Source organism: Macrobrachium rosenbergii, chromosome 36 (assembly GCF_040412425.1).
Source record: "Macrobrachium rosenbergii isolate ZJJX-2024 chromosome 36, ASM4041242v1, whole genome shotgun sequence".
In the NCBI taxonomy this organism is placed as follows: Eukaryota; Metazoa; Arthropoda; class Malacostraca; order Decapoda; family Palaemonidae; genus Macrobrachium; species Macrobrachium rosenbergii.
This window is the reverse complement of record NC_089776.1, coordinates 9240418-9250789: the sequence shown is the minus strand read 5'-3', so window position 1 is coordinate 9250789 and position 10372 is coordinate 9240418. Positions and strand designations below refer to the sequence as shown.

General features: G+C 36.2%; 1 long non-coding RNA gene across 1 annotated transcript in view; it reads right to left on the bottom strand.

Annotated features, from left to right (window-relative positions):
* Positions 1–5497: 5497 nt before the first annotated feature.
* The window catches only part of LOC136856606 (uncharacterized), a 109577-nt gene continuing 104702 nt past the window's right edge, over positions 5498–10372 (bottom strand). Inside the window, exon 4 of the long non-coding RNA XR_010858419.1 lies at positions 5498–5574. This is a non-coding gene — a long non-coding RNA (uncharacterized lncRNA). The remainder of the gene's footprint in view (positions 5575–10372) is intronic.

Below are 10372 nucleotides of genomic sequence, written 5' to 3'. Positions count from 1 at the left end.
TGCAAATTGGTATGTTGATCATTCAGCCTCCAGTCATCAAACATACCAAATTGCAGCCTTCTAGCCTCAGTAGTTTTTATTTTATTTAAGGTTAAAGTTACCCATAATCGTGCATCTGGCAGTGATCTAGAACATGCCACCACTGGGCCATGGTTAAAGTTTCATGGGCCGCGGCTCATACATCATTATATCGAGACCACCAAAAGATAGTTCTATTTTCGGTGGCCTAGATTTATATACGCTGTACAAAAACTCGATTGCTCTGAAGAAACTTAGGCGCATTTTTACTTTTTTTCATTTTTTATTTATTTTATCTTTTTTTTATTTTCACGGCTGACTGCCGGGAATCAGTGAGGCAGGGGACGACAGTGAGTGGATGGGCCACGGACTCACTCACACGATCTCTTACCCATTGCAGAATGTCGTTATGTTTCAGTAAATGTCAGTACAAAGTATACGGTTGACTTCCGATCGTTGTCGATCAAACCTCACAATTACATTGCTCACAAAACAGAGGAAAAACGTGCGAAAATATATGAAACGTGGCAGAATTGAACGCTATTGTGTGTTCACGTAACCGGCAGTTACATTTCATTCTCTCTCTCTCTCTCTCTCTCTCTCTCTCTCTCTCATCGTGATGCCACGTTACAAAAAAATCTCTTGTGAGGCCATTTTACAAAGTTAATTCTCTCTCTCTCTCTCTCTCTCTCTCTCTCTCTCTCTCTCTCTCTCTCTCTCTCTCTCTCTCCATTATCACACAGGATTACAAATGATGCAGCATGTTGAATGAAATAGTTCTCTCTCTCTCTCTCTCTCTCTCTCTCTCCTATCACACAGTATTACAAATGGAGCAGTATGTTAAATGAAGCAGCTCTCTCTCTCTCTCTCTCTCTCTCTCTCTCTCTCTCTCTCTCTCTCTCTCTCTCTCTCTCCCTCCTTTTATCACAATGTATTACAAATGGAGCAAACTTTTAATGAAACAGTTTTCACTTTCTCTCTCTCTCTCTCTCTCTCTCTCTCTCTCTCTCTCTCTCTCTCTCACACACACACATACTTACTCATAATTAGAAATTATCTCTGCCTCAATGAACATTTGTAACAAACTATTACTCAACACATTTCCATAAATTATAGTTTTTTTTCTTTCGTAAACACTCTGGCAAAAAAATAAAAATAAAAAATAAAATGCCGGCAAATTGAGAAAATTAGGGATGGATGCTGGCTTAGTCATCCGTCTCTAGATGTACGGCGTGATATTTAGATTCTCTCTCTCTCTCTCTCTCTCTCTCTCTCTCTCTCTCTCTCTCTCTCTCTCTCTCTCTCGTCAGACAAAAGGAACAGAAAGGAACTATAGTCTGTGAAACTTCTTTCTTTCATATATTCTCTCTCTCTCTCTCTCTCTCTCTCTCTCTCTCTCTCTCTCTCTCTCTCTCTCTCTCTCTCTCTCTTCACAAAAAGAAAATGTAGATTATGAAACTTTCTTCTTCCTTAGAGTGTATTAGTTCTTCTCTCTCTCTCTCTCTCTCTCTCTCTCTCTCTCTCTCTCTCTCTCTCTCTCTCTCTCTCTCTCGTTGATATTTTCCAAACTTTCACATCGGTATTAAGTAATTGCGTTGTGCAATTGCATTTATTCAGGGTTATACATCGGGGGTGAAACTAGACTGAAATGATTTAGGTCTGATAATTTAATTCATGGTCTAACTGTATTTAATCATCTTAATTTTGATACTGTTTTATTGGCCCCCGTAGGGGAGTACTGTAGGCATTATTTAAGGTTCTTTGCGGCGTCCCTTAGGCCCCTAGCTGCAACCCTTGTTCATTTCTTTTACTGCACCTCCGTTCATATTTTCTTTTTTTCATCTTGCTAGCCAACCTCTTTAAACAATTGTTTCAGAGTGCAACTGCTGCGAGGTTTTCCTCCCGTTACACCTTTCAGACCTTTTGACAGTCAATTTCAGTTTCAACGCTGAAAGACCTCGTAGGTCCCAGAGCTTAGCCTTTTACTTGAATCCTATATTATATTCTATTCTGTATTAGTGGCTAACTATTTAGGGTGTTATCAACTCTAGTGTATTTCATTTAATTCCGAGTGATTCTTAATCACTTAATAAAACAATTATCTAAATTTTTGTGTCGTATCCAAAATAATCAAATTGCAAACTAATTATCAGCTTGATAATTTCGACTGCTATGTCAGTTTTAGGAATAATCGTGATTTCATATTAGTTACTAATCTTTACTTTTCATTGTTCTCTTTCTTTTCCAAGTTGCTTTCTCTTACTTTCTTTCCACTGAAAGTTGACTTTCTTTTCTATTTTTTATGTTTATTGGGCCTTGGAACTTGGTTCCATTATTACCATTAATCTAATATTATCGAATTTCACCAGTCACTAGATTTTGCAGAGAGAGAGAGAGAGAGAGAGAGAGAGAGAGAGAGAGAGAGAGAGAGAGAGAGAAAGGGTCGAATCTATATTAACCGTTTCTGATGCTATACTTTTTTTTTTATATATGCTAATTTTAACATATTGGAAACCTCAGATTTATATAATTTTGATGACTGTATAATTATACTACATAAAACTCTGGTTGCCATTTATCGCTGCCCAATGTAAAACCGGAAATGGATTTTTAACGTGGCAGATAAATGCAGTTATACAATTCACATATTTCTTAGATATTTTTCAGTTGATACATACATACATACATACATACATACATATTTATAGGTGTGTGTGTATACATATGTATGTATATAAATATATATATATATATATGTATATGTATGTATGTATGTATGTATGTATGTATGTATGTATGTATGTATTTATGTATGTATGTCTATACATGTATACATATATGTACAGTATACATATGTGGCTGTGCGTTTGTACATCTGTGCATGTATGAGTTCCCATGTTGTAGAAAACGCAGGCTAAATTCATAAATTCAAGTAATTTCACAGCTGAGCAATAAACACATTATATGATTCATACATTTATATTATAAGGTGCACATTACATTTATCATATAAATTCCTAGGTCAAGTTCACTCCTTTGAGACTGTGTATAAATATGTGAATAAAATACCATAAATGAAAAAAAATAATTATACCAATAAATAAAACTAATTTTTCAATATATACGTAGTGCAATTAAGTCATAAAAAATAAGGGAAATATGTTTCTTTATGGAACAGAAAATGCATTTTAGTTATTAAAGAGACTGAAAACTCGAAAGTGGGCGAGATAAGAATCTTGTGTATCACGTGATACTTTAGAATCTTCCTAGAATCTTATATCTCACGTGATACTGCAGAGTCTTATAACAATCTTACATATCACGTGATACTGTAGAATCTTATGACCATCTTACATATCACGTGATACTTTAGAATCTTATATATCACGTGATACTTTAGAATCTTATTAGAATTTTATGTCTCCCGTGAATCTTACATATGAAGTGATACCGTAGAATCTTATAAGAATCATATATATCACGTGATACTTTAGAATCTTTTAAGAATCTTGTGCATCACGTAATATTGTAAAATCTTATGAGAATCCTGCATATCAAGTGATACTGTAGAATCTTATAAGAATATTATATATCACGTAATACTGTAGAATCTTATAAGAATCCTGCATATCACGTGATACTTTAGAATCTTATAAGAATCTTAAATGTAACGTGATAACGCAGAATCATATAAGAATCTTACATACCACGTGATGCTGCAACTAAACTGTACCATACGTAACACTGAAAAATATAAATAAATGAAAGATTCTTACCTATCGGAAGTATTTGATCAGTATTTGAGACAACCAAAATACAGAAATATATATATATATATATATATATATATATATATATATATATATATATATATATATATATATCATGTATAACTAAATTTCCTTATCAACAGTTTCTGTTAAAAAATTTTTTATGGGCCAAGAACAAAAAGGTTGAATGAAAAGAAAGAGAAAATGGGAAACTACAGTTTATATTTAATAAACGAGAGGAATAACGGATAATGCGCAGATACGAAAATGATAAAATGCATGCAGTGAGATCGAGGGAAAATATATTGCATTCAAGTGGAAACTGGGTAATTGTATGTCTTCCTAAATAATCAGATAATAATGCAATAAAGAAAAAAATGAGATATTCTACAGCAATAAACAATAGCCTGGATAACTGGCTATTAAGCATAAGCGAAAAAATGACTTAAAGTGATAATTTATAAAGACTCTAACTTAGTTCTTGATATTTCAAATTATGAAAAAAATCATAACTTCCTCTCAGTCCAGTATGCCACATGGCCATCATAGAGGCTCAAGTTTGAAACAGACTTACAGCTGCTGGACTCTCTCTCTCTCTCTCTCTCTCTCTCTCTCTCAGAGCAGCATCATAAGTGGACAATTCTTCAATTTCCGTTTTTGCCTAACAAGGAAGAATCTTCTCCGCCACATTGGGAGCGACCAGACATCGCCCATTGACCGGACCATTTCTCTCCCTCCCCCATTCAAAGAAAGTCGGCGAGATTGTTTAAACCACTTTTTTGAAGGAGTGATAAATCTGTTCCTTCCTCCACAGCCCCCTCCCCCCCCCCCACTCACACACCTTTTCCTCTTCCTCCCCTTTTTTACCCATTTACCTGCATCTTCCAGATTTCCTCATCTTCCAGTCCTCAGGTACCTTCTAATCTTTCCCCTCTCCCCACCCTACCCCTTCGCCTCCATACTTACCCTACCTCTCCTCTTACCCCTCCTCCTCCTCCTCCTCCTCCTCTTACCCACCTCCCAATCACCCCCTACCCATCCCCTCATACCTCTAGAAAACCGTGGCGTCGGCTACTTGGGTTGTGCAATCTCGAGTTGGACCTTACCTTTCCATCAAGTCTCTTCAGCTCTCTCTCTCTCTCTCTCTCTCTCTCTCTCTCTCTCTCTCTCTCTCTCTCTCTCTCTCTCTCTTTGCCTTATTTACCTGCATACCAATTACATTACTATCACCTGTCGCATTCTGTGCTACCTTCCACAAAAAAATTACCTTCTCTCTCTCTCTCTCTCTCTCTCTCTCTCTCTCTCTCTCTCTTCCATTTCATACTATTCTTACCTAGGCCCCACGCTCTCTCTCTCTCTCTCTCTCTCTCTCTCTCTCTCTCTTCTCATTTCTCTACTATTCTCTCTCTACCTAGACCCTTAGATTTCATGCTCTCTCTCTCTCTCTTTCTCTCTCTCTCTCTCTCTCTCTCTCTCTCTCTCTCTCTCTCTCTCTCTCTTTTACCTTTACTACCTTTTGTTGCACATTTACTATGCAAATTTAACGTGATTGTTTATGCACATATTATACAGTATGTTTCTTATATGCTTTCCAGAAAATCTTGCCAACATTCACAAACATCCATTAAAACATTTACGTGAATACAGGACCACAGTTCACGAACGTTGTCTATTCGTAAGAATGGTTAATTAGTGTATTCAGTTGTATTCAGAGGAAGAATACAAAGTCAAATCTCACTTACTAGAAAGAAGACCACATTTTGCACAGCCAAGGAGACGCCATTATCTGAGGGGATGGACAAAAATCACGGTTATATGTTGACGTAAGGTTTCAACAGAAGTTAAAGGCGATATCTTTGCAAAATTCTAAAAGTAACTGACAGGAATATTTCTATTAACTTGTGCAAGGAGTTGAAAGTAATATCTTGCACACTTCTGACAGTGTTTTGAAGAAAATAACAGAAGTTAAAGGCATTGTCATTGTAAAATGTGAAGAGAAATTGACAGAAATATTTTTATCAATTTGTGCAAGAATTTGAAAGTAATTTTAGAACAAAAAGTTTATTTTGAAAGATTTTAACAGAAGTTAAAAGGGAATGTCCTTGTAAAATTCTAAGAGAAATTGACAGGAATATTTTTACCAATTTGCGCAAGAATTTGAAAGTGATATCTTACACACTTCTAATAGAAGCTGAAAGAAATATCTTTTATTAATTTTGATAGAAATTGGAAGCAACTTCTCAGTAGAGGTCCAAGAAGGCCTTTGGCCTAAATACTACATTGTATTCTATATTGTTTAAGTCGTAATATGAACAAAATCTCTAAAGGGTAGGTCCCTCGTAATTCACATTAGGAGAACATATTCACAATATTTTGTGATACCTCGATATTGTGTATTGGCGGATAGTACTAATAGTAATATTAACATTACTACTATTGATACTATTAATAATTATTAATATGTCTACTAAGAAAATTAATAATAACAAGAATGGATATAGATGAAAAATAGTTAATAATAATAATAAAAAATAGTTAATAATAATAATAATAATAATAATAATAATAATAATACTAAATTATTATTATTATTATCTCTCTCTCTCTATCTACATCACACTAACCTTCATCATTTTATTTAACTGTTTCTCTTCGACCTCAGTGATCTTCCTACACTCTCTCTCTCTCTCTCTCTCTCTCTCTCTCTCTCTCTCTCTCTCTCTCTCTTACTATCTACATCACACTAATCTTCATAATTTTCTTTTAACTGTTTCTCTTTCACGTAAATGCTTCTTCCACCACTCCTCTCTCTCTCTCTCTCTCTCTCTCTCTCTCTCTCTCTCTCTCTCTCTCTCTCTCTCTCTCTCTCTCTCTCTCTCTCTCTCTCTCTCACACTCATCTTCATCATTTTCTTTTAACTGTTTCTCTTTCACCTCAGTGATCTTCCCTCTCTCTCTCTCTCTCTCTCTCTCTCTCTCTCTCTCTCTCTCTCTCTCTCTCTCTCTCTCGCACCCTGACCTTCATCATTTCTCTACCTGTTTCCATGTCTCCCACTTTTATTTTTATTCCCCTCTCTTATCTCCTGCCCTCCTCCTCCTCCTCCTCCTCCTCCTCCTCCTCCTCCTCCTCCTCCTCCTCCTCACAAGACTTGGCACCGAGAGCATGCCCAGTGCCAAGAAAAGTGCCAATGGGTAATGGGATAATGACGTCATCACACACACGTACACATGAACACACAAACACATCAGCCTCTGGTGCCACTTGACCTAATGCCCCCGCCCACCACCCCCAACCCCCACCCCGTCTCCCCCCCATCCTTTTATATATGTGGAGTAGATAAAATGTAGAGGTCAGTAAATGAGGTTTTTATTTTTATGGTGACGCGGGATGGTGAATAATTGCAAGGTCATATGGTGATGGTGATGATGATGATGATGGAGATGATGATGAGATGATGATGGTGAATAACATAAATGTAATGGAATGGAGAAATAGTGATTATATATATGTATATATATATATGTGTGTATACATATATATGCATGTATGTATATGGTTCCCAGCGTTCAGTATATTATTATCCATTCATTTATTTACACATATTGTTTTATCTAAGCTTAATTGTACACTTGTTTCGTTTTAGTGTATCACTGTTCTTAGACGTTGGCTTAACTACAATTTACATTATTTTTTCGTTAAAAATAAAGTTCGCTCCACTTAAAAAAAATACATTAGCTGTTGATTTAATCAAATTTTTAAACCCGAGTTTCAAATAACTCTCTCTCTCTCTCTCTCTCTCTCTCTCTCTCTCTCTCTCTCTCTCTCTCTCTCTCTCTCTCTCTCTCTCATTTATGAGTCTTCTAACAATAAGTCGTAACAGAACTCCAATAATGCATGTTGAAAATAAATAAAGATAAAGGAACGAGGAAAGTTTCTCTCTCTCTCTCTCTCTCTCTCTCTCTCTCTCTCTCTCTCTCTCTCTCTCTCTCTCTCAAGAAATGTAAGCAGTAGATAACAGTTATTCTAGTTATATATGCGATGTGACTTATAATCACATGAGTTATTCGCTTTAAAAACAGGACATTCAGGATAATAATTCCTTTCTAACTCTGATAACAAAGTGATCTAGCAACTTTGTAATAATATGAGAGAGAGAGAGAGAGAGAGAGAGAGAGAGAGAGAGAGAGAGAGAGAGAGAGAGAAATCTTTCCTCGTCTCCTTAACTTTATTTATTTTCAACATGCATTATTGGAATTCTGTTACGACTTATTGTTAGAGAAAGATTTGAGAAATGAGAGAGAGAGAGAGAGAGAGAGAGAGAGAAATCTCCTCGTCTTCTTATCTCTATTTTCAACATTCATTATTAGAGTTCTCTTACGACAACTTGTTTAAAGGATTCATAAATGAGAGAGAGAGAGAGAGAGAGAGAGAGAGAGAGAGAGAGAGAGAGAGAGAGAGAGAGAGGGCAAAGTTATCTGAATACTCGGGTTTAAACATTCGACTAAATCAACAGCTAATGTATTTTTTTAACAGGCGCGAACTGCATTTTTAACGAAAAAAAAATAATGTAAATTGTAGTTAAGCCAACGTCTAAGAATAGTGATACACTAAAATAGAACAAGCGTGCAATTAAGCTTAGATAAAACAATATGTATAAATACAAATACATACATATACATATATATGCAGTATGTATATATATATATATATATATATATATATATATATATATATATATATATATATATATATATATATATATGTGTGTGTGTAGTCTTACTTTATATATACATATATATAATATTATATATTAAGTAAGAATTATTGTTCCTTAGAAGTATGGGCTCTTCGAAGATACCCAGATGGGTATGTCATTGCCCATACTTGGCCACTTCCACAAACAGTTTAACATCAGGGTGTAAATAGCATATTCTTTTTGAGCTGACTGTGAATATCTGTGAATGTTATAAGTTACAGTGATATTCAACCCTTGTATCTATATGTGTATATATATATATGTATGTATTTATATATATGTATATATGTGCATATGATTATTATCAATTTTGTACGTGATTCATTTATCACACATAACCACAGGTGAAAAATAAGAAACAGGGTGTAGGTCCTGACCGGTTTCGACTTTATTTCCAAGCCACTGACCTTCTGTGGTTATGTGTGATATGTGTATATATATACATACATGTATATGTGTATACATACTATAACCAATTAATTCAATAAACTCAAAGATATTAGCCTGAATGCATCAGTACAGCAAGCGAGGCGGACCACAAACGGAGTTTAAGAGAAGCAAAAATAAAAAAGAAAATTAAAAACGAAAAACGAAAAGTTTGGTGTACCTTGGCAAGGAAATGCAGATTGCTGCCGACGGCATATTGCAAGGAGTGAGGGAGAGCGGTTGCAAGGGAATGCACGCCGGGATTGCATAGGGGTTAGTGAAACACTTTGAACTCAGAATATACATTAATATGTCTCCGTACGTGGCTGTAAAATATATTTGTGTAAATATTACTGAGCCTAAGCTCACTTAATATTTTAGGAAGCGAGTTTATCTATAACTACGGTATTTTAGGAGCTCATATACACACACACACACACACACACACATATATATATATATATATATATATATATATATATATATATATATATATATATATATATATATATATATATATGTATGTATATATATATATATGTATATATATGTGTGTGTATACATACACTGTGTCCATGTGTGTGTGTGTGCGCAGAAGTATGTGCTTATGCACACAACAGAAACCAGAACAGAGCCAGAAAGCAAAAAATACAAAAGACCAAAGTATTTACATTCCCCTTACGAAAAAAAAAAAAAAAATACGCATTTTCGGGACACGCAGGTAACCTGTCTAAATCATTCCTCCTGATCTCTCTGGACCGCGCATGTCAGTCAGGAAGGCATTATTCACCCGGGGTACTGGGGTATTCTGGGGTATTGGGCATGCCCCAGAGAGAGAGAGAGAGCCCACCTCCTTTCCTAATGACTGTGGTAGATGAGGCATTGTCGCCCAATACTCCCACGGACTGATAAGAACAAGAATGTCTGGGAATCTACGGAATTTTCGGTTTGGGGAGGGGTTGAGGGGGAGAGGGTATGCGGCATCGATGATAAGGTCTGTTTGGGGCATGGGTGGTGTATGGGCAGGGTCATGGCTCCCAGGGGGTGGCCGTGAAACGAGAGATAAGCCAAGTGGTGACAGAGAGATTTGGGCAAATTTCTCTGTACACGAACGGAAGAAGCGCCGGTCGGAATAGTTAGTTGTTGGGGTGGAATAGAGAGAGAGAGAGAGAGAGAGAGAGAGAGAGAGAGAGAGAGAGAGAGGGAGGAGGGACTTGGATTGGAAATTCTTAGGAAGGGGGTCGGGGAAGGGGGGAACAGGGGAAGGGGAGGTGGAAAGATGAGGATAAGGCCCCGAGTAACTGAGGACTTAAAGCTGTAATTATCCATCTTTCCTCGACTGAAGTGAGTAGATTATCAGATTATAAGAATGATTTTCCAAATCTGGTTTTGGTATGTGAAG